We start from the raw sequence: 26,026 nt of genomic DNA, 5'->3' as shown, positions 1-26,026 counted from the left end.
CAGTTTCAGTTACTTCATTTGCAAGGAAATCAAAACTTGAATGTCAGTTTAATAAAGTAATTCTAGTATATTCCTTTTAGCTCCATTCTTTTAGCATTAATTGTTGTGGTAAAAACTGTTATATACTTACTGATCTTAATACTAGTTAATGTATTTTGTTTCTCTGATATTTGTACAAAATTATTTCTTTATCCGTGTTGCTCAGTTTCTCATCTTGTGACTGTCTGTGTCACCATTTATTTACCCTATTAATATACTGGGTACTATTTTAATATCATGCTTTTCTGAGAAAAGAGATTAGGTTAAAAACACTGAGTTTTAACTATTTGTATATTATTTCTTTGCGATTCCCTTGATTTTCTGACCTTGAACTACTCTTAGAAAAATATCATCTCCTGAATTTATCTTTCTTCTACTTACCTGTTTTTTTTTCATTTTAAACTTTTGAATAAAAATTCTGTGACTTTTCTAAATTTTATATTCCAACTTACTATTTTCATAGGGACTAGAGCCTATCCCTTGCACACATTTTTAAATTTCAAACATTGATTTTCATCTGGAAAAATAATTGGTTCACTTTCAAATTCTTATTTACCTGCTTTATTTGATCATGTTTTTATATCCTCCTTTAGTACTTTTTGAAGATGTAATTTCCTTATGTATTTCTTTGAAGATAAATTTTAAATATTGAATACAATTTTATTTCTAATTCATGACAAACTATCACTGCTTTGTTATAATTTTATCATTGATCTTTCATACAATTAGATTTCAAATTTTGCTTTCTGTTTGTTTTTTCTATTTATTTTAAATAAATAATTTTCACTTTTTGGTTCATTTGTATCTTATTTTTCTCTTTTTTTCATCTGTGCTCATCCTTTTTTAAATAATGAGTATGTGGTTAGCATGCCCAAGGACAACGAAATGCAGGCCATACTTTGCCAGTGTCATGGTGATGGTGATATTTTATAGACAGAATCTCTGTGACAGCTGAAAATTGTTGGTTTTCTCTGTAGTGTACTATCCTTCCTCCCTAGGCTCAGAGTTTGCTAGCCTTGGTCTACTTACTGAGAGGTGGTGCAACCACATCCCAGCTTCAAGCCTTGAGACTATCGCTGGTCCCGAATCTAGCATGGAGCACTTCCATACCTTTTTATCCCTCTAGGGTCAAACCACCACCACTCTTTCCTGCTTTCATAGCACAGAAAATCCAATGCTCATTTCTAATCATCACTTTATTTATTCCTTCTTTTTCTAATCTACAAAGATACTGTTTCTGAATCTGGCTATTTAAAAAAATTATTTTGCCTACAACTGCTGTTTGAAACAGGAGCTGTATTAAAATATACATTTGTTATGCCACAATTTTTGTAAAATCTTAAGCCAAGGATATTTTTATCCTAAAAAGTACATCAATTAATAATTCTTTGGGCAACAGAATTTACAGAAGTTTTAGAATTTATAGGGTGTTTAGAAATTATTCATTCTAAAAATACAACAGGGAAAAGCTGAGAGAAATTGACAATGTTGACTTTCTAGCTTCTCTTTGTCTTTAAGATGAATTCATCTTGTAAACTGAAAGACAGATATTAATTTTTCTTAATTGAAATAACATAATTTCTAGAAACAATTTTTAAAGAGAAAACCTTAAAGAAGGTCAGCTATTTTGTGAAATGCAAAAATTAGACTAAAATACCTCAGTCAAATAGATGTCTACTTCTGAAGAATTAGTTATAAAAGTGCTTCTTCAAACTTCTCACTTAGAAAGTGTCTATCCAATTAACCATTGCCTTGAAGGCTTTTATACTTGCATCTCTTGAAGTAGAGGTCAAACAACAGACGGTTAATTGGAGATTTCAAAGTGGAATTTTAGGAAAAATTAAAGTATTGTTCTGAGAAATTTGAATTTTTTAATAGATATCTTGTAATTTTCCTGAAGCTATATTCACCAATGACTTCACGTAAGTAGTTTTGTATTGACAGAAAACACAGGGTACTAAAAGATATATTAGTTAAATTACTTCATCAAATGCATTTTCAATTCAGTAGGAGTGTTTAATCATGGATTAAAAGTGGAAATATTTATGGCATTGAGGAAAATGGTATCCTTGTTATTTAACCTTACCTACAAGATCATGTCAACCCCAAGTACAAAGTTAACTATATTCTGATATGCAGCTCAGCTGTAGGCTACTATTTAAAAGATAACTTTTGGATGCCCTAAGGCTATTGTTATCTTGAATAATTTATTACCACTGGCTTTCTGTATTTCATCATATTTTACTCTAAAAATCACCTTTTCCAGAGAGGGCAGTGACATTAGCTTGTTTCCTATCATTTAGTTACTGCTAGAGTCTCTCCAGCATTACTACACAAACATACAAGAAAAGCAACTGAATTCTCTTGTTAAGTATGGACTCAGATCAAATTGGAATAGGATGAAAAAACAGCCTGACTTTCTGTAATGATTCTTTTGTTTGGGGGCACACATTTTCCTTCTTATTGAAAAAAAAAAAAGAGGGAGAACATCCATAAAGAAGAGTCCCATTTTTATCCTATAATTTACTGATATGATTACCTCTATAGAGTATAGCTTCCCAAATTTGTGTGGACTTACGTTAAGGCATAAGCATTATGATTAGACAAAGACAAGAAAACCCCAGATATCAAACTATCACACACGTGCACACACACACACACACACACACACACAATCAAAGGTATTTTAAAAATGATATTAACATCTCTGGCACTGGGATTCAGTAAGCAAGGATAGATCTATGCAACTTATAGATCTTCAGGCCCAGAAAAATGTTTCTCAAAATTTCTTGCCCATTGTCTTCAAACAAAAATTTACTATGTTCAAATGCCATGACTTTTGTATTTTATACTTCCACCCTTGTTGAAGATAGACTCTGATTTGTACTTCAGGGAGGGATTTAGGAGCTAAAGAGCTTAGTAAGATAATCTTTTTCTCTGAATGAATGAAATAGATCTTTCTTAACAAAGTATTTCTTTCTTAGAATTGTTGAAAGTCCATTTTCTTATTCATATTTGTGTTTCAATGTGTGATCCTGAGGGCATTCAGAAATTATTGAAGTATTCTGCTCAGTTGGGCTTGGTAGCTGAGAAAAAAGTTATAATACTTAAGAATCAAATTTCTCTTTTATTTTTTTACAGACTGTAAGTTATATTAGTAAGATCTATCGATATTTTTGGATGCCATATAATCCATTCACTTTGCCACATAATCTTTCATTATTGACCGACTATCCTAGTGTTTATGCACCTACTTTCCTACTTTAAGTTCTTCCATACTTTTATTCTGTGGAGAGTGTTGCTACGATCATTTTTGTAAATGTCTCTTCTTTTATATGTGCAAAGATTTCTCCCAAGTATTTATTTGTGGTTGGCATTGTTGAAATAATACACTGGTAGTGTGATTCCAGGTCTTGATCTTGGGAACTAGTGGGACATTGAATGCCAGAATTGTCAGTTTAAGTTTTATAAAATATTCAGTAAATTTAATTAAATGTCAATTTATTTAACTAACTTTTGCTGAATTTTATTATGTGCTCAAACATAGTGAATTTTATGGACATTGATAGTGCAGAAAAAGGAGGCTATGGTGCTGGGGCTAGGGGAGAGTTTGTATCTACAAATAGATTGATCAGAGGAGACACTAATAACATAACCCCTGATCCCATACTTGAACATGGGGAGAGAGTGGCCATAAGGAATAGCCATGAGGAGCCTGAGGGAAGAGGGAACAAGGCTCTAAGGCAGTGTTGTGTCCAGAATGCTTGAGGAACAGCAAACAGCAGGGAAGGTAAAATGATTGCAGCAAGGTGAATGAGGGAAAAATAATAAGAGATAAGTCAGAGTGGTAACAAGGGAGGGAGCTGGTCACCTCATGAATAAGTCATTGTTAGGTAGGACTTTGGTTTTTGTGACTTAGGTTTTTAAGGGATCACTCTGACACCACACTTGAGAAGAAATTATAGCACACAGAGTGGTGCAGAGGAGGTGGAGGAGATGGATAGCTCCTATCGGGGGCCTGCCGTCTCTCTGGTCCTGAGGGATGCAGATGACATATCAGAGAGGACTGCATGCAAACTAGAGACCTTGCAATGCATGTTTCTGGGACCCAAGTTATGTATCTAGGAGAAAAGTTGGGCAGATGTAGGATAAGAGACTTAGTGAGAGTTTTGAGTACTGTAGTTATCATCTTCTACAAAGGATACACAAAGGATACCTTGCCACAGAGACAATCATAAAATCTCTACAGTATCATCCGCGTCATAGCAAAAGCTGCTGGTGTTGCAGATGGACTGCTGACATTGACGTCACAGCCAAAAGCAGAAGGGAGGAAATAGTTTCACTCACCTTCTAATGTCCTGCTAGTACTTTATAGTGGAGTAACCTAACCAGAAACCAGCTGCCAAGCATTGGAAAGTGAAATTCTCAGGCTTTCAGGCCCATAAATTACACAGGCAAGCACATTTAAGAGTGGCAGTAGAGCTGTGGTCTAATCCACAAACATCTAACCCACTTAAGAGTTACCAGCTTGATAGCTACTGTGTCCGGAACCTCCAGAGGGAATCCTTTAATGACTCTTCTCATCTTTCTCAGAGTAAAAGCGAATGCAAACGGGATACATTTCACTATATTCTTACAGCATCATCATGATGGAGAGAAAAATGGTGCAACATTAAAGGAGGTTATTCTGAGAAGGCAAACTTAAAGAGTAAATACCAAAACATCAGCTAAAAATGCCTGCAAAGAAGTAACGCCATTAGGCCAAAAATGCTCTTAAACGATCCCATCATTCTGGAAGCGCCACACACTATCACCCATTCCGAGATTGTTCTCAGCCTCAGTTAATCAAATCTCCTCTTTGTCATGAGTGGTGATCTGTGCTATCCCCAGAGTTGAAGATATATATATTAATAAAAGTAACAAAATTAAAATATACACATCCTTTGTCAACTTATTTCTAAATCGTTCATTGTAAATCTGTTTCTATTTTGCCTGAGCTGCAGGTAAATCTCTATAGGCTACTTGACATTTCATTTGATAGTTTTTATTTCAAAACTGATAACTACATAGCCGGCAAATTAAGATTTGTAAGCTAAATCCATCCCACTTCCAGTTTTTGTAAATAAAATATTATTGGAGCACAGTCATGCCTGTTTATTTACTTACTGTCTCTGGCTTTCTTCGTCCTAGAACAGCTGAGCTGAGTAGTTGCGATAGCTAATTTCAGGTTCACATTTAGCAAAGCCAAAATATTTACTATCTGACTATTCAGGAAAGAACTTTGCTGAGCTCTGTTATCTATGATACTTTACTTGGTATTTCACTCTGGGTAACCATAGTTGGTGACACCTTCCATGAGGACCTGGGTTCAGTAATCTTGGGCTCACTGTTTTCTTTTATCACAAATCTCCACCAGCCAAATTTAGTGATTTTTTAATCTGATTAAGTTAAATCTTTAATGATTCTTCTTTATCTTTTTTCAAGTTGTTTCCACTCTGTCTCAATTGCTAAAATAATGTCATAGTTGAATTATTATTCTGCCTCCAGTCAAATCAAATGCCAATAACACGTGATGCTTCATGACTTTTTAATGTAACTCCTTGCTAAAAAGCATCTGTGCTTCCCCAGTTGACCAATAAAGATGAATCTGTTTCTCTGTCTCCCCTCCAATTTCTTTTATAACCTCAAACAATACCTCTCACTAGTCACCTGCAGAAATGCTATTCATCGTTCAGGAAACCCAAGAAAACCACATCACTATTTCCCAAATAATATGTACTTAAAAGAATGATGATTCCAATAACATATTATTGTTATTAAAAATTATAGAAATTATATTTAACTTTTCTATGCCTTAGCGGATGGTTGTTCCAGACACCATCCACTGAGGCATAGAAAAGTTAAAAATAAATGAGGCATCTAATTGACTGGGACCTGCACATTCGAGAAGTTCATGGAGTTTCACTTTATTCCTTTAGAGGGAACAAGCCATCTAAGTCCATATTTGTAAAAGAAATTAGAATTCTATTTTTTATAAAAAGTATTTAATATATAATGTGACTTTAGTAAAAATCTACCTTAATCATAAAGCTATTTTTCATGCCTAAAAGATGACCCATGGGTATTTAGGGTTAAAACATATTGTTATTTGATGATTGACTGAAGATGTCCTTGGTCATGAAAGGGGCGAACATTGAACTGGGGAAAATGTGGTGTAATCTTCAAGCCCTCTGAATTTATTATTGCAGTGTAAAAAATCTCTATTCTGCTTCTTACTCTAGGTGATATTTTTCTCCAAGATCTGAGGAGAAAAGCATTTCTTGGACTCTGATACTTTTCCTAAAGCATTTTTCTCTTTTCTTTTCTTTTTTCAGAGGTCATTGTCAAAGTTTTTGTCCTTGAAAGGTTAGCTAAGTCTATAGATTTTTATTTGAAGTTACAAGTGCTCTTCAGCATTTCAGTTATAGGTGTCTACTTCTGCAATGGTATGAGACATTGCTCTTGTAAAAATTTCAATCTGTATGGTGGAAAATTTTTGAAAAGTATTGTCAAGTGTATTACTTTCTGCCGAAGGTTAATCAGATACTGCTGAATGATGGTTAGTTCTTTGAATAGTTAATGCTATTACCAAGATTCTATTTGATACAAATAAAAATTACAATTAAAAGTTTAAAAAACAGTTTGAGAAACTGAAAGTATCAATCTGTTATTTTTATGATTTAATGGAAAGTAAAAAATATGCATCCACAATCTTTTATGCAGTTTCATGAGCCATTACAAAGTGGAATGGAATATTACTATTTATTGGGTATTCACAAAGCTAACTTTCTTTAAAAAACATTAGGAAAGGGTAGAAAAATTAATATCATTTTAATAAATATCAGTTTTGTGATATTAGGTACTTACGTTTCCCGACAATCATCTCTCTCTCTCTCTGTCTCTCTCTTTCTCTGTCTCTCTCTTTTCTTTCTCTTGTTTACATACAGAATATAGACATTGGGAAAAAAGTAGATAGTTAGGGACCCACAGAAGTAAAATCTATAGAAATAAGCAAGACTTTGAAACTCCAAATAAGGCCATTGGTTATTAAGATATTGCCCATGTTTAAAAAAATAAGAAACACCTATAAATGATTGGATGCCATGCTGACATAAAGAAGGCACAGATGTTAGATCATACCTGGCGCTCCTTCTATGTTCCTCAGGCAATAGTCATAGGACTGCTGAGACCCTGAACAAAATCCAGAAGTTCTTTCCAGAAAGGAATGAGATGATATTAGGCAACTGCTGTCAGCAACCAACACAAGGGATTTAAGTATCAAGCAACTCTTCATCTCTACCTTTTTCTTTTTTCCTATTTACCAAAATCCAGTAAGTTAATTACAAATTTGACAAACAAATGAAGGAAGATCACATAGGCACTCTAGGTGGCCATCTAAATTCACCAAAAATTAAGTATGCCTAAACCTACCGATTTGTGTGCTATGAAGAAAAAAAAAAGAGAGACAGAGAGAGAGAAAGATTGTTCTGGAAAGGACATTTTCTTGTACATAAGGGCTATTTCTATTTAGAAAAATCCACACTGTGAACTTTGAAGCCAGGCATCTCCTCTCAGCTAGGGCACTGACAAAGATAGAGAAGGAGCCAATAAAATGCCATCACCCATGGTGACGACTCCAGACAGTGGGAGACAAAGAGGCAACAGCATTAGGTTTCTTCCGGCATCTCTGTTAGAATTGAAAACAGGAGTGACATTGACAGATATACAGTAATGGCAATGACAGTAGAAGCATTCGAACCATACTGTGCTGAGCTGTTTAACCTCTGCTTCCTGATTCTAGTGAGATTTCAGAATCTACTTCTCTAGGCTTCTCATTGTTTTTTTTTGACCCAGTTATATATTTCTAAATTCATTTTCTATGTATGTGGCCAGAGTCATTTTCTAACACCTACAACTAGCAGGCAATAAAGATGACTGATGCAAAGGGTAAGGAAAGTTTCCTAGATAGTGACAACTCTTACATATAACTTGCCAATTTTAATAGCTTTTAGTTTTTCAGTTTAGAAAAAAAAATCTGGTGATATAGTATAACAATTACACAATATTTTCTTGAATAATTTGACCCAGACTTATGATTGTATGGCATGGGTAAAAATGAATTTTATTAAGTAATATTGTATTATTCTTCAACATAACGATTTTTGGGTGATTCATTCTAAATTGGTTTCTCACAGTTAATTGAGTGCTCTTGTGAATTGTTGAATAACGTATAATTTTACAGTTGGAAATTCTTTTTTCAATTTTGAGCATTTAATAAGTGAAAATAATCTGTACTTTACTTTGAGATAAATTTATTTTTTAAAAAAGAGGAAAAGAGTTGTTACATAAGGAAGAAATAATATTTTCATCTTCTTTCTCTTCTTTGACTTTCAAACATTTTAAGTTTGTGGACCAAGTATCCACAAACACCAGGGAGACCTGACCTTTCTGTGACAGGTATGGAATAAGTGAGTGAACCTCAGGGGGCAGATTTGAAAGAAAATATCCTTATCTTAAAGATAATTAAGTACATTTTTCAAAAGGAGAAAATGCCTGTGTGCGGCACATTTTTAGTTGAAATTCATTTTTTAACCTAAAAATGCAGGAGAAAAATTACTTTTGCAGGTTTTCAATAGAAATTACCTTGAGAATCCTTCTTTTGAAGCATTTCCCTGAGTTGCATAGAAAATTTGCAATAACAAAGTGATTATAACTGCTGTATTCATTTTTCATATTTTACATATCGTGTAAGTGAATCTATACCAAACTAAGTACAGTTACCCTTTAGCTAAAGTTGTACTTTCACCTTTGCTTAAACCAGAATGAAGAATTTAAGTTAATGAAATGGCAACATCCATATAGATAAAAGGAAAGGTTGGAAACTAGGGCATCTTGGATTTCCTAGTTCAAATCCCACCTGATCTCCTTTTGCTGTGGTACAAAAGTTGGCCTTCATATGACCAAACATAAAACTGACCCAAATCTAAGTAGGCTCTCATTTGTAAAATGAATGTTAAACTAAAGCTCTTGAGTATATGAATTACAAAGACGCCCTTATGACCACTTTTCATGGATGGAGACAGTGTGAAAAGAGATTTGGAACAGAAACAGTTACCTGTGACATACTTTGTTCATCTCATGCAAAATGTGCTGGCAACATTCAGTGTCAAGATGTTTTTCAGAGAATGTTCAAAGTATAGCTATAAATATGTGCTATATATTTTTAATCTTGATTTTTATTGCCATTATAAACAGAAGAGTTGTGAGTTCACCAGGGATTTGTGTCACGTTTAAACATGTCCTTGAAAATGTTTAGTAAAAATGGAGATATCCAAGTCCAAGATACTGAGATGTTTCATCAAAATCTACATTGAATTGAACTAGATTACAACATGGCCTGTAATTCAGAAATGCCATAAGAGAAGGTAGCAGAGAAAACATAATTGAAAAGATATTTATTTAGTATCAAATTATCAAGGTGGTATCATATAAATGGAAATAGCTGCTTTAATTAGCTGTTTGTATCAGTCAAACAGGAACTCTTATTGAATTCTAGTTGACAAAATAACCAAAGTTCTGACATTTCTTTTCAGCTTTTATTAATTGGTTTATTCAAATTATATGTGTTGAGTATCTACTATATGCAGTGTGCTGAAATGGATTGTAAAGTTGAAATGAATATGAGTACTGATTCAAAATGAAATTATCTTTTGGTAATAAGCTGATATGATACTGTATATTGAAAGTCAATTTTATGCTTAATTATTCACTCTATAGTTGAGACAGCCAATCAAAATATTGCCATTTTAGCCAATATATAATTATTTGAGTATTTAAGCATTTAAAGTTAAGCAGTTATGAGGGCAAAGCTATATACCTTGAATAGAAAAAATAAAACTGAAATATATCTCACTAATAACCCACAACAAAATTTAAAATTTCCAAATATATAAATGATAGGTTTTATTTGCTTTGTGACACACAAAATATAATAAGCTTGAATTAACATATGAATCATTTAATATAAAAACTTTTTTTAAATTAAGGTTAATGCTGTACTAAATTAAGGTCAATGCTGTATGGTCTGGTGAAAAAATGTCTATAGTTGAAAACATATACAGAAAGAGAACATAATATAAAGTAAATTATTATACATAAATTTTATTTTAATGTTCATTTATAGATTTTGATATTCTAATAATTTGAATATCTTTAAAAAGATATAATAGTTAAAATGGTTTTGATTTTATTAATTGTACATTTCTCCTTCATTTTATCAACAAGAATTTAATTTTTCTCACCACTCCTGTGAAACTATTGCCATAATTAAGATGGCAGTAGAGAAGTCCAAAGGTTTTGGCTGAGGCTATTGATATAATCCATGGCCCACAACAAGATGAGGTATTTACAAGTAACTTTGTTCAAAAGCCATAGGGCAAATCTAAGTGACTCTCTTTTTCTACTTGTGAATTTTCCAAAGTTTTAAAGGAGAATTGTACAATTATGTTTCAAAGTAGTTCTTTGAAATTAGCATTATAAGAACATACGATGTTTAAAAAATAAAAAATACAGAATATACTTCAAGAAATGCTTAAAGTATCTGATCTGTTTTGTGTCAATTAAAAATACATATTTTCCAGCACTTGAGTGTAATTTTAACTGGGATCTCACCTAAAAATGATTCAAACATAATACTTTGGAATTACTTTTTAATAGTTAGAAAAATTGTCATTAGGATTAAAAATATTCAGTGTGCATATATGCGTATGTATATAATGTTTGTGTGTGTGTTTGAAGAACATCATGGAATATGTGAGAAAATTCTAAAATTTCTGTAATAATTAAAGATATGGAGAAATTTATGGTGACTTCGTCTAATTTTTCTAAGTGGTTTAAAGAAATTGAGACATGTTGAATTTCTTTTTGACAAAGAATAAATTTAATCACATCACTTTTCTTTTTGTCAAATGATTATTTTTCAAACAATGCTAACAATACAAATTACACTATATCAGCTTACCTTACATCTGTTATCCTAAGCTCATTTTTTAATTAAAATTCTCATGAGCTATTGGCAACGTGAAAATTAGTGAGTTGGTAAATTGAGGTGAGAAATTCTTCCAGAAATGTTTAAGATGGAATAGCTAGAAAGAAAATATGAGAAAAATAATTACTCTAAAGGATAGAATTAGAAGAAAGTTTCTCTTTAACAGGAGCTTTTGAAGAATGGAAATGGAAAGGAGGCAGTATTTATAGAGATAATATTCAGCAGAGCTTCTGGATGTATAGAAAGACATAATATAAATTTCATAGTTTTATTTTCCTCAGAAACACCACCTCATGTAGGTGATTCCAGGAAGCACAAGTGAAGACTTGAATTAAGCTGTCTAGGGAGAAAATGGCTTGTTATTGAGCAATGGTGGCGCATTCCTGCTGGAGACTCTGAGGACCCAACCTAGAACAGGTATCCACTGTCTCCAAGGATAGAGTCTTGAGGGTTTTGTTATTATTATTATTATTTAAAGTTCTGGGGTACATGTGCAGAACGTGCAGTTTTGTTACATAGGTATACACGTGTCATGGTGGTTTGCTGCAGCCATCAACCCGTCACCTACATTAGGTATTTCTCCTAACGTTATCCCTTCCCAAGCCCCCCATACCCCGGCAGGCCCCGGTGTGTGATGTTCCCCTCCCTGTGTCCATGTGTTCTCATTGTTCAACTCCCACTTATGAGCGAGAACAGAGGTCACAGAACAGAGTCTTGGGTTTTAAATCCTTAAAATTCTGCCTGCTCCAGGCACCCTGAATAAGCTAATTCCTGATGGTAGAAAAGCTGTGAGATGCAATTGGTATCTGAGGTGAGATGCTGCCAGAAGACCCAGGACACTGTCCACCAAGACTGCTGAAACACAGGGGCTGCTGAAATGTAGGGGATGCTGTGCAGGGCTCAAAAATAAGTCTAATACAACTTAGACTGAAAAGACTGGCTCAGAAAACACCCAAAAGGAAAACAAGAAATGACTGGCACTAGACACATGCTAGTGAAATTTAAGAATATCAGTTACAATCTCCCAGAAAGAAAACAAAAATGTTTTCATAAAAGGAACATAAGATCAACATTAGATTTCTCAACTACAACACTGAATGGAAGAAAAAGTGGGCTGGGCGCAGTGGCTCACGCCTGTAATCCCAGCACTTTGGGAGGCTGAGGCGGGTGGATCACGAGGTCAGGAGATCAAGACCATCCTAGCTAACACGGTGAAACCCCATCTCTACTAAAAATACAAAAAAATTAGCCGGGCGTGGTGGCAGGCACCTGTAGTTCCAGCTACTCGGGAGGCTGAGGCAGGAGAATGGCATGAACCAGGGAGGCAGAGCTTGCAGTGAGCCGAAATCACGCCACTGCTCTCCAGCCTGGGCGACAGAGAGAGACTATGTCTAAAAAAAAAAAAAAAGTAATATTCCTAAATTACCATAAGTAAAGCACTTCACACTATCATATAAATGCAAAGATGCTACATAAAAGACTCCAGGCATTCAAGACCTCAGAACATTTGTTGTACATACAATACATCTGGAAGAAAAATATTTAATAAATAGACAATGACATAAAAATAAACATGAGTTATTTTAGGAATACTAGAAAAATGTACAAGTTTTGTTAAGTTTTTAAACTTACTTGGGGAGTGAACATAATTGTTAAGTTTTAACATGGGTAAGAAAAAAGTAGAAACGCAGGTCAAAAAAAGATAGGTGTAAGCATTAGGAGAAAAGCATAACATGTATAAATATACCTTTCTAAGTTTAAAAATTGCTAATATTCACCAGGTGTGGTTGCTTAGGCTTGTAATCCCAGCACTTTGGGAGGCCAAGGCAGGAGGGTCATTTGAGTTCAGGAGTTTAAGACCAACGTGGGCAACAGAACAAGACCTCGTCTCTACTAAAAATGAAAAGAAAAAAATAAAATATCCAGATGTGGTGGCACACACTTGCGGTCCCAGTTACTCAACGGTCTGGGGCGAGAGGATCATTTGAGCCCAGAAATTCAAAGCTGCAGTGAACTATGATCATGCCACAGCACTGCAGACTGTGTGACATATGGAGACTTGTCTCAAAACAAAACAAAACAAAAAAACTACTAATGTTGTGAAATTTGTCATATTTTTAAAAGAAGAGCTAGCCACAGTGGCTCACACCTGTAATCCCAGCATTTACGGAGACTGAGGTGGGAGGATCACTTGAGCCCAGGAGTTTTAGATCAGCCTGGGCAACATAATGAGACACAAAAAAAGAAAAAACAAACAGAAAAAAGACAAAAAAACCCCATATACTGCATGCACACATGAATACACATTTTAATACAATGAGCATACATGTACTCCACTCCCAGATGATGAACTAGAACATTAGCTAAACCTTAAATTCATTTGATCTGGGTTCATTCCTCTTCCTCCCATCTCAAAGTCATCATATCATGAATTCTTCTTTTCTTGGTTTCAAAGTTTTATTGCTGGTCTATTTATCATCTATAAATTGTTTTTCTGCTTTTTTGTACTTTATACAAATGGAATTCTCTATTTTATAAAATTTTAAATTCATATTGCATTTTCAGAATCAATAATGTTTATGCATTTAGTCATTTGTACTGCTAAATAGTATTTTGTGGTATGATTCTACCATAATTTAATCATTCATTCTACTATTCTCCCATTAATGAAAATTTAGGCAGCTGATTTTTTTTTCTCTATTCTGACTGATGTATCTATGGGAACATGACTCCTGGTACCCAATTGTAAGGTTTGTCCTCGAAAATTTATGATAAGGTACATATAATTTGAACTTCACAAGAGATTTCTAAATTGTTTTACAATATGGTTGCACAAGTTTACACTCTAAAACCATTAGCGTAATGACAGTACAACTATACCACAGCCCTTCTGTACATGTTGTTTTTTAGTGAAAAGAACTGTGTAAATTTTAACACTGACAGGGTAACCAATATTTTCATTGTGCTATTTACATTTGATTTAAGAAATCCTTACTACTCAGGGAGAAGAAAATACACTCTTACAACATCTTCTGAACATCTTTGGTCTGCTGCTTCTTGCCACAATGCCACATAATCTTCATACTGTTAGTAACTCCTGTTCTTTATTTTTCAGGAAAGTTTTGGCTATTTCTTGTCCTTTGTTCTCTCATATAAATTTTAGACTATGTTTAACAAATTCTAAAGTAAAATACCATGAGGTTTTGATTATGAATGCATTCACCTATGTATCAATTTGGGGAGAACTGACAACTTCACAAAATTGCAATCAAAATCATAACCTTCTCCCAATATTTATAACTCCGTCAATGTCTTTTAATAAAGTCTTATTTTCTATGAGTAAATAATCTCTTTGGGAAGCTGAGGTGGGAAAATAGCTTGATCCCAGGATTTTGAGGCCGTGGTAAGCTATGATTGCACCACTGCACTCCAGCCTGGGCAACAAAGCAAGACCACCATCTCTAAGATAAAATATAAAATAAATAAATACAATAATAAAAAGTAATCTCTATTATGACTTGGCATATCTTAATTTTTAGTATAGGTATTATGATCATCATTTTTAGTTCACATTACAAATTATTATTTGTTATGTATAAAACTTTGATTGACACATTGATCACCCCTCCAGAAAAATTCGCAAACTCGTGTTAATTTTAGAATTTTCCCATGGTTTCTTTGGAGTTTCTGAATAGACAATCTGAAAATAGTCATGCTTTTGTTACTTCATTTTTCAATCAATTTTCTTTCTTTTTTCATTTTCATGGTTAGGGCTTCAAGTACAATGTTGAAAAGAAGTGATGACAGTGTATCTGGCCTAAAAGCAGCTGCTTTAATATTTTACCATACAAATTATACTTACTTTATTATTTTATGATGCCCTTAGTTGAGGGCATCTTCCTTTAAATTTCTAGTAACTTAATCACAAATTGATAAAGATTTTTACTAACAGTCTTTCCTCTATCAAGAAAATAACATATATTATGTTTTTCTCCTTTTGTCTGTTAATAGGGATCAACCCAACTATGTAAGCTTTGCCTTTTCTTTAAATTTACTACTGGATTCATTTTGCTAATACTGTACTGTGTATTAATGACTAGCCTGGTAAGTAATTTTCATTCTCCTATCACTTTCCTTGCAGGTTTTGGTATGAAGGTTTTGTTAGCCTTATAAAATAAGGTAACAAATGCTCCTTCCTTTACCTCTGTAAGAATTTATGTTAAGGTCAGGTTTATTTACTATTTGATACAACTTGCTTGTAAGGCCACTTGGATCTGGTGTTTCATTTGTGTAAGGATTTTAAAATACTGACTGAAATGTTTAATTGGTAGAGAACTACTGAAGATTTTGAGTCAATCTTGACTCCATCTTGCTAGAGTCTTTCTAAATTTTTTTATTTTATAAATTCGCTGGCATGATAGTCATCATAGCTCTTTAAATTATATTTTAATATCTGCATCATGTATATTATTTATCTTTCTTCCTTAAAAATATATCCATATATTGTTTGTGTGTGCACACTTCTGTGTTTGTACGTGTGTGTTTATGATTAGCCAAGGCTTTGTCTGTTTTATGATTATTTTCAAAGAACCAACAGGATAGTTTGAGTTATGTGGCAGGTATATAAAATCTCACAGGGTTCAAGTGGAAAAGTAGGCCCCAAAGTATCCACACAGAAATCCTAAGTCACTTCTGCACACAATTTCTTGGTCAAAATAAGTTGCAAAGCCATGCTTGAATTCAATAGGGTGGAAAGTGCGTGTAAGCAGAATAAGAACAAAATGTGAAAAGCTTTGATGACATCCAGGCCTATGCAAACTTTTGACTTTCTTCACACTCTCTGTTGAATATATTTTTCATTGATCCCGGCTTTAATCTTTATTAATTCCTTTCATCTTTTTCAAAGTTTATATTGCCATACTGTTTATGAACTGCCTAAGGCAGATATTTAACACAGCAATTTGCAACTTTTCTTATTTTTAGATAAGTATTCAAGGACACACATTTCTAAGTTCTGTTTAAGCTTCAACTCACGAATTTTGATATCACATGCTTTCGTTATGATTCTTTTCAAACAGCCCTACAATTTCATTTTTATTTTTTTCTCTGGATATAATATTTTAAAAATCACAAAGCAATTTTTATTGTGTTTTGAAAACATTTGATTTGCATTTTGCTATTTTTGTCTCTATTCATCAGTCGCTGAGAGGCCTGTGGAAATATCTCAATATTAGTGTGGGTTTGTCATTTTCTCCTTAAAGTTCTATAAAATTTTTATTTATATGCTTCAAACCATGATATTAAGGGTGCCTCAGTTAAAATATTACATATTTCTGGTTTTAAAAGGCCTTATTAATACATAGATAATAACTGTGAGTCTACTAAGACATTTGCCTCAAATTCACATTTGTATGATATTAATATGACTACATCAACTTTCTTTTAATGAGTACTTGCCCGGTTTATTTTTTTCTTCACTTTTTTCCTGTCACATTTTCTGTATGTTTACTTACCAGTAGGTCTCTAAGCAGCAAAAAACTGTATTATTATTTGTTAACTCAGTCTCATAAACCTTCACTGTGAAAAGTATTTAGACCATATACAGTGCATATGATTAGTGGTAGGTTGACAGTATTTCTATGACCTCAATATGTACAATTTGTCTAACAGTTTTTGTTTCTACTTTCTTTATTAACTTTACAGTGATTTTTTTCACAGTCCACTTTTCGAATTTTACATGCATACTTAATATTTTACATTTTGTAAAATGTAAAAACTAGGTCCTTTAGAAGTCTTTAACTCGATCTCACAGCTCTAAATATACACATTCTAGGAATTTCTTTTTTTTTGGTCTGGGAATCTTTTCTTTACCCAATCCCTGCACCTGAGATCACTTTCTTTATATCTGCAATACATTCTTCATATTTATTTTAAGTGAAAGTTTGTTGGTAATAAATGCCATCAACTTTGTTTGCTTGATTTTTTTCAATTTTTCTTTTGAACTTGAAAAGCTTTTTTTTTTTTTTGGTGTAAAATTTTAAATTGACAGATTTTTTTTCTCAGTTCTTTCTTCACAGTATCCTAATGGCTTATGGCTTCCAAATGATGTTGTTAAAATGGGATCTAATTAAACTAAAGAGCTTCTGCACAGCAAAGGAAACTACCATCAGAGTGAAGAGGCAACCTACAAAATGGGAGAAAATTGTCGCAACCTACTCATCTGACAAAGGGCTAATATCCAGAATCTACAATGAACTCCAACAAATTTACAAGAAAAAAACAAACAACCCCATCAAAAAGTGGGCGAAGGACATGAACAGACACTTCTCAAAAGAAGACATTTATGCAGCCAAAAGACACATGAAAAAATGCTCACCATCACTGGCCATCAGAGAAATGCAAATCAAAACCACAATGAGATACCATCTCACACCAGTTAGAATGGCGATCATTAAAAAGTCAGGAAACAACAGGTGCTGGAGAGGATGTGGAGAAATAGGAACACTTTTACACTGTTGGTGGGACTGTAAACTAGTTCAACCCTTGTGGAAGTCAGTGTGGCGATTCCTCAGGGATCTAGAACTAGAAATTCCATTTGACCCAGCCATCCCATTACTGGGTATATACCCAAAGGACTATAAATCATGCTGCTATAAAGACACATGCACACGTATGTTTATTGCCGCATTATTCACAATAGCAAAGACTTGGAACCAACCCAAATGTCCAACAATGATAGATTGGATTAAGAAAATGTGGCACATCTACACCATGGAATACTATGCAGCCATAAGAAATGATGAGTTCATGTCCTTTGTAGGGACATGGATGAAATTGGAAATCATCATTCTCAGTAAACTATCGCAAGAACAAAAAACCAAACACCGCATATTCTCACTCATAGGTGGGAATTGAACAATGAGAACACATGGACACAGGAAGGGGAACATCACACTTCAGGGACTGTTGTGGGTTGGGGGGAGGGGGGAGGGATAACATTGGGAGATATACCTAATGCTAGATGACGAGTTGGTGGGTGCAGTGCACCAGCATGGCACATGTATACATATGTAACTTACCTGCACATTGGGCACATGTACCATAAAACCTAAAGTATAATAATAATAATTATTATTATTATTATTATTATTACAATAAAAGAAAAAAAAAAAAAAAGAATCAACTCTCAGGCCAGGCGCAGTGGCACTTGGGATCACAGCACTTTGGGAGGCTGAGGTGGGCAGATCACTTGAGGTCAGGAGTTCAAGACCAGCCTGGCTAACTTGGCAAAATCCTGTCTCTACTAAAAATACAAAGAAATTAGCCAGATGTAGTGGCACGTGCCTGTAATCCCGGCTGCTTGAGAAGCAGAGGCAAGAGAATCGCTTGAACCCAGGAGGTGGAGGCTGCAGTGAGCCGAGATCGTGCCATTGCATTCCAGCCTGGGTGACCAGGTGAGGCTCTCGTCTCAAAAAAAGGAAAAAATCAACTCTCAGACTAATTTTTGTTCCCAGGTAATCAAGATTTTTATTTGACTGTTTTAAAGATACTCTATTGTTTATGTTTTGCAGTTTTACAGGTGTATGTGTATGTGAGGCTTTCTTTTCATTTGTCAAGTTTGAGATCACGTAGAGTTTTCTGATTCTGAATATTGTCATCTTTCTGCCATCCTAAAATTTCTTTCATCATATTACCAAATACTTGGTCTTCTGTGTAATCATTCTGACATTCAAGTAGCTGTATATTAGATTTGTTCTCTGTATTCTACATGTTTCTTAGCCTGGGAAGTTTTATTATTTTTTTCTGTCTCTGTGATATGTGCTGGATAACTTCTTTGCCTCTATCTTCCAGTCACTTATGTTCTCTTTCTCTTTGACTACTCATTTGAAAAATCTTTGTGTTATATAGATGTGTACATATAGAAATATACTTTTTACTAGTAATAATTAGTCCTGTCTAAAATCTGGTCATGTTTTTGGACTCTTGCTTCTTGGGCATATTTTCAAAACTTTCTTGTACTTATGAAATCACATTGAATATAATTTTCTTATATTCCCATGATTTCATTATGTCAAGTCTTTGAAGGTGTAATTCTGCTGTCTGTATTATGTTACCTTTCAGGTGTAGTGCCCCATTTTTAAAATAGCATATACTGGTCACATTCTTTGGAATAATTTGCCTGTGTTAATTCCTTGAGAATGGGTTGCAGTTGCATTTATTCAGTGGCGTTTTGCATATACTCAGGAAGGCCCTGTCAATCCTTGAATATTATGAATTAAATTATTTGCTTGTACTTGTAAAATATACATGCAGTTCATATTTGGGCTTTTATCCTCTTGATGTCCAGCTTTGATTATCACATGCTGAAAGGACATTACTTTTACCCCTTAGGAACAAAAACAAATTATGGAAAGGCACGTTTTCATGGACAGGATTGTTTCTCATTCATCTACACTTTGAGCATTCTGGCTTTATTTGAGTTGCTTCAATAAGACTTTTCACCTTGGGTAGGCTAGCCTATCTTCTTCTGAATGTTGGCTATGTCTTTCATAATGGAAGCTCCAGCATGCCTAAACAAATATCCTCAAGAAGACTTTGTAATTTCCTTACACCCCGAGGTGACTGTATTCCATTTAATTTTGGCCTTTGCATACATCTTATACTCTTTACATATGTCATTTGCTTATAAAGATTTTAAGTGTTTATTTTTATCAGAAATATAATTTAGTGCTCCTAGAAAGCTAGCTTCAGAAGACATGATGCACCATATAAACCATAACAGAGAAAAAAAAATCTGTAAGCAAATAAAACATTGAAAAAGAACCCCTAAAAAACATTGAAGAAATGAAAAAAATAGAAATGTGAAAACATAAAAGAATGAAAAATTAGAGGTACATTAAAAATTGGAGTAAAACTAACACATAATGCAACATTAATCTCAATAATTTTAATGCTCATCCATTGAAATACTAAAACTGGAAGACTGCACAAAAATTACTTCTACCATCCCAATAACAACAAGCAACAAAGAGCTGTCCAAAAGACAAAAATACTTAAAATAACACCATGCAAAAAAAGCAGAAGATAAAGTTTTTAAAAAATGCTACCGTAAGTTAATATGAACCCAAATCAATCTATGATAGGAATTTTTTTGTTGGATAAAGTTAACATCAGAATAATAGAATTTAATAAAATAAGAATTTAGCCAAAAGACAGGCATGCCCAAAAGATAAAACAACATAATGAAATGATATTACAGTTGAATGAGCTGTTTTTTTGGTAATTTTCTATATCCAACAACCCCAGCCTGTCAATGGCTAACAACAACAACGTATATCTGTCTTACTGACCGACATAGGTCAAGTATGCCTCTGCTGCATTCAGCTGAAATCAGCTGAGCTTGTCATTGTGTACAGATATGCTCTTTGGGTATCCTCTTTCTGGGTTTAAAAACTACCCAGGGAGACATTCTTCTCATTAAGGAACTCAGAGGTATAAAAAGGCAATTCCAAACCAATCAAGTTAATTTAAGCCTCCATTCACCTCATGACTGCTAATACATATGGATGAAACCATGTCAAATGACTAAGCTCAAAGTCAGTAGGTAAAGGACGCATTTTCTACCTTCTCTCCGACGATGCTTCACCAGCAAGGCTATGGATGTGTAACTCTATGACAGGGGGAAGCAAGGAATTGGAAAAAGAATTCAGTTAACTTCAAGGATCTGGAGTAGCCAAGCATGGTAACCCATACCTGTAATCCCAGCACTTTGGGAAGCTGAGGTGGTAATATCGCTAAAACCCAAGAGTTTGAGACCAGTCTGAGCAACATACTAAGACCCTGTCACTACAAATAATAATAATATAAATAAGTAAATAAATAAAAATTAATTAGCTGGGTGTGGGGCTGGGCGTCTGTGATCCCAGCTAGTCAAGAGGCTGACGTTGGAGGGTTGCTGTAGCTTGGGAGGTTGAGGAGTCATGATCACCACTGTACTCCAACCTGGGTGACAGAGCAAGAACCTGATCCCCCCAAAAAAACAAAGGAAGGAAGCATAGTTGGGATTGATTTTTTTAAAATACATATATACGTAGATGTATGCACACACACACACACACATTGCTTTTTATTTTTCTTCTTTATTTGTATTGTTTTATGGAGAAGGGGACAGAGCTGTGCTAAATTTGGTACCAGTTATTCCATCTTGGTCAAAAGCAGATTCCACTGTTTCTTTAATTTGCATTTTCCTCCCACTGGTAGGAAATTTGCAGTGTACATATTTTCCTATTCTTTCATTTATTCCCCCCCCCCCCCCCCCGCCCCGGGGATAATACCAGATTCTTAGTTTGAACAATCTCTTTCTAGATGTAGAAAAAATGAAAACTAGAATTAAAAGTGTAATAAAGATAAAAATGTGATGAAATGGTTCTTACAAGGCTGGAATGCTGAAAGTATGAAACTTAGTTCTTATTTTTTTGTTTGGTTATTCATAAAAATAAGGGAATTTCTTTCTTTTTTTTTCTTTTTTTTTTTTTCGAGACAGAGTCTCACTCTGTCGCCCAGGCTGGAGTGCAGTAGCGCGATCTTGGCTCACTGCAAACTCCACCTCCCGGGTTCAGGCCATTCTCCTGCCTCATCCTCCTGAGTAGCTGGGACTACAGGCGCCTGCCACCAAGCCTGGCTAATTTTTTTGTATTTTTAGTAGAGATGGGGTTTCACTGTGTTAGCCAGGATTGTCTCGATCTCCTGACCTCGTGATCCGCCTGCCTCAGCCTCCCAAAGTGCTGGCATTGCAGGCGTGAGCCACTGAGCCCGGCCGGGAATTTCTTTCAAGCGAAATGAAAGCTAATTTGTCATCCACCCATTCCCATTTTGCTCCTATTGATACTACTCCACAGTATTCCTTGACCTCAACTCCCCTTATTCATCACCTTCCATTTCCATGCCTCCATATTTATATTCAGTGGTTAGCATATGTTCCCTAACTAATGGAAAGTTCTTATCAACATTCCAGTCAGGAGAAGGCCTGTCTGCAGTGTAAACCAGACATTACTTTACAGTGAATGCCAACTACACCACGTAGAACAGTCAAAATTTCCTAAGAGTCATGGAAGAATTCTAAGAGTAAATGAAAGAATGTAATCATGGGAGAAAGTTGGCAAAATGAGATTTAACCTTCTGTTTTGTCCTAAGTTGACTTTACTTTATATGGAACAAATTACTATCCTTCATGATATATGTGAAAAATGTTTAAGTCACCTCTTTCTGTTCATCTTGTAAGAAAGAAGAGGGAAGATATTTTATTGGTCATGGTCGCCTTGACAAAAACTAATCATTTAGATCTAACTATTCATGCTTAAATCATAGCTTTGGTTCTGAGAGGAAACAGGAGAGAGTGAGTGAGAGTTTAAGTGATTTTTGAGGTGATGAGATATGGTACCTTAAGCAAAGGTATTAGCATTCTTCGATTCTTAATATTAGATACTACTAGGGATGATATCTTTGGAGTAATTTGGCAGCATAGTTAATCCTCTGGTCACATAGAGCCACCAGCTGATTGATTGTATTAGCTGTTCATTACTGCATAACAAATTACCCCAAAATGTAGTGGGTTAAAACAACAATCATTTTTCACATTTTCTGTGGGAGTGACCTGGATTTGAAATTTGCTTGAAAGCCATTTGTTAATTTTCACCTCTTTGGAATACGGAGAGGCTGAGAAATTTCAAAACCAATCCCTAGTTACCATTAGCTAACAGTTCTTCCCTCAATTTATTTCTCTCCTTCCACATTTTAGAATAAGCATCAAAAAGAAAGCAAGTAGCATTTTGAATACTTAGCTTGGAAATCTCCTGAGCTAGATCACCCCACAATTTATATTTTCCATGTTAAGGAAGGTAATACTGTTTATAAGCCTTCTATCCCTTTAGAACAAAGGTCCCCCTTCCTTCTGTTTCCAAAAACATGTTCCTCATTCTTCGTTTCCTTTTGACCTTCATTGACTTCCTCAATGTCAAGATTTCTAATGAATCTGTTCAAAGAAACAGGCTTTTCTTAACATGCTTCCAGTATTCCCTTCAGCCTCTGCTCAATGCTAATCCCAAAAATACTTCCAAATGTTTAGGTATTTGTTATGTCAACACACTACTTTGAGGCACCAAAATATGTATTAGTTATTTAACAATGCATAAGAAATGATCCCAAAACTTAGCAACGTAAACCATTGATTATCTCACAATTTCTGTGCATCTGAAATCTGCATGTAGCTTAGCTGGATCCTCAGGCTCAGGGTGTCTCCCAATGCTGCAACTAAGTTGTTGGTTAGAGGTGCAGTCATCTCAAGTCTTGAATGGGGGGTGACTCACTTCCAAGCCCAAGCCCATATATGGTAAGGACTTAAGACCACAAATGGCCACAATCCACATGGCCATTGGCAGGCTCAGGTCCTTGCTATGTGGGCCTTTCCATAGGACAGTTCACAACATGGCAACCAACTTCCCCTAGGTTGAACCCAGAGAGAATGTTGGAACAAGTAAGATGGAATTCACAATCTTCTTCTCACACAATTCAGAAGTGACATTCCATCACTTTTTGTTGTATTCTCTTTCTTAAAAGTGAGTCACTAAGTCCATCCCACATTCAAGTAGAAGGGATTACACAAGGATGTAACTGTCATGCGCAATGGCAAACACATTTAATGAAATTCAAGGGTTTCTAATCTATTTTTATACACATAGGCTTCAAATTATGTAAAGTCAAATTCATGTTTCTTTTTTCTTATGTACCAAGAATTGCAGATAAGGAAGTATGAAAGAGTAACATCTAGCAAAAGTATCGACATGTTTATAACATATATAATGAAACATTTAGAAAATTGTGCTGAAGTAAAAACATATATGAAAGGCAATGCATATAAATCTTTATGTAAAGCAGAAATTTTGGAGAATGATCTCCATTCTGTCCTAATTATCCTATACCTCTGGCCAAACCAACCTTATAGCAAATGAAGAATGACAGCAATGGTTTAATTCACATTCATATTTAGAACCGCTGTGGTTCACGTATGGTTTTACGACACGTGTCTTCACTGCGGAGCCCAGGTTAATGGTGCTGTTCCTATCTGGGACACTGCCGTTCTTGTGACAGATAAAGCCTAAGAAAACATAGTAGAAATGTGATAGCTTTTAAGCTTCTTGGAGGCGAATTGCACTTCTGCTCATGTTTTACTAATTTAAACAAGTCACATCGTCAAGAAGGACATCAGTATGGTGGGGCAGTATAATTTACCATAGGAATGAGAACTGAAAGTCATATTAGTTTTCTATTGTTATAACACATTACCACAATCTATTATCTACACACTCAGTATTCTACCATTCTAGAGGTCAGAATTCCTAAAGTCAAGGCATCAATAGGGCTGCCTTTCCTCTAGAAAGAGGCTCAAGGGGGCAACCCCCATTTTATTCTTTATGTAGTTTCTAGTGCCCACCTGCATTTTTGACTACTGTCTTCTTCCTCTGTCTTGGAGGCAACAGAGTAGCATTTTCAAATACCATTCTCTCTCCCCTTTCTCTCCCCTCTCTATTCCTCTTCTTCCCTTCCTCTTCTCTTTTTCTCTCTGTCTCCTCGTTCCTACCTCTCCCTTTCCTCTCTTCCCTCCTTCTCCTCTCTCCCCTCTCCTCACTTTCTCTTCTCCCTCCTTGCTCCTCTCTTCCTTCTCTCTCTTCTCTTCTATCTCATTCCTATCTCTTGTCCACTTTCTCTCCTCTCTCTTCTGCTCTTTGTCTTCTCACTCCCTTCCCCTTCAGCACTCTCTTGTCTTTACCCTCTTCATCCTCTTCTCCCTCCCCTCCTCTCCCTCTCTCTTTTCTCTCTCTCCTTCCTGCTTCTCTCTTCACATATCCTTCTGACCCTCCTTTTTGCCTCCCTATTGAAGACCTTTGCGATTACAATGGGCCCAACTAGAAAATCTAAGATTCTCTCCCCATCCCATGATCCATAAATGAATTATATCTGCAATCATATTGGAAAGCGAATAATATCTGAAAAAAAGTTTATTTTTTCATGTAATGTAATACATTCACAGGTTCTGGAGATCACAACATGGACATCTTGGAGGTACCATTATTTTTCAGCCCCACAATTATAACACCAAGCTTGAGATCAGTGGGACAGAGAAAATGAAAATTTGAAAATAAAAATGATAGATAGAAAGATGATAGATAGGAAGATAAATGATTGATAGATGATAGAAGATAGATGATAGATAGATAGATAGATAGATAGATAGACTGTCCTCTTGGTCAAGAACATCATTTCCTTTCCATTTACACGCAAATATGCTCAGACCCCTCCAACAGGAAGTACGTCCATGAGTCCCAGTATAGCATCAGGATCAATGTCCAGTCACAGGACATTTTCCAGGTCAGACCTGCATGTAGCTTATCTTGATCTAGATACCAAAGAATTCAAAGGACACATGCAATAAATAGAGGATAACCTTGACAAGCTGTCTTGTTCACAAAGGGGAGGAACGACAGTTTCAGAACAGATACTTTTGCACAACAATTATGAAATCCCTCTGGGGGAGGGTAGTATCCTTGACCACTCTTTTCTATGAACCTTTCCTCTGCCTTCTGGATTCTTTATTAATATCCTCCTTGGTTCCATGAAAAAAAGGCAATAGAGAAAGTCTCTCCTTGGGACCTAAGCATATTTTCCACAGGAATTTGGTGCTCAAGGCCAATCACTGGTGAATGGTTTGAGGATTTACATCTCTCAGAAACCTTTATCCGATCAGCTCCATGTGCCATATGGTATGTTAGACTTTTCCTCTGAACCACTTTTAACCAATTGGAAGTATTTACTAGATAGCAATGTAATCAGAATTAGAACATTTAA

At 35.0% G+C, this 26,026-nt stretch overlaps 1 long non-coding RNA gene across 28 annotated transcripts in view; it reads right to left on the bottom strand.

The window, feature by feature from the left end:
* LOC129034775 (uncharacterized) overlaps positions 1-26,026 on the bottom strand; it is a 136,780-nt gene that overhangs the window by 28,617 nt on the left and 82,137 nt on the right. For 23 of the 28 annotated variants that reach the window (XR_010126302.1, XR_010126293.1, XR_010126307.1 and 20 more), the window contains 3 exons: positions 24,119-24,278; positions 11,099-11,222; positions 6,946-9,475 (listed from right to left, as the gene is read on the bottom strand). This is a non-coding gene — a long non-coding RNA (uncharacterized LOC129034775). The remainder of the gene's footprint in view (positions 1-6,945; positions 9,476-11,098; positions 11,223-24,118; positions 24,279-26,026) is intronic. The other 5 variants (XR_010126291.1, XR_010126311.1, XR_010126304.1 and 2 more) reach the window with 5 other exon arrangements.

Source organism: Pongo pygmaeus, chromosome 3 (assembly GCF_028885625.2).
Source record: "Pongo pygmaeus isolate AG05252 chromosome 3, NHGRI_mPonPyg2-v2.0_pri, whole genome shotgun sequence".
NCBI classification, from domain to species: domain Eukaryota; kingdom Metazoa; phylum Chordata; class Mammalia; order Primates; family Hominidae; genus Pongo; species Pongo pygmaeus.
This window is presented reverse-complemented; position numbering and strand designations above follow the sequence as displayed.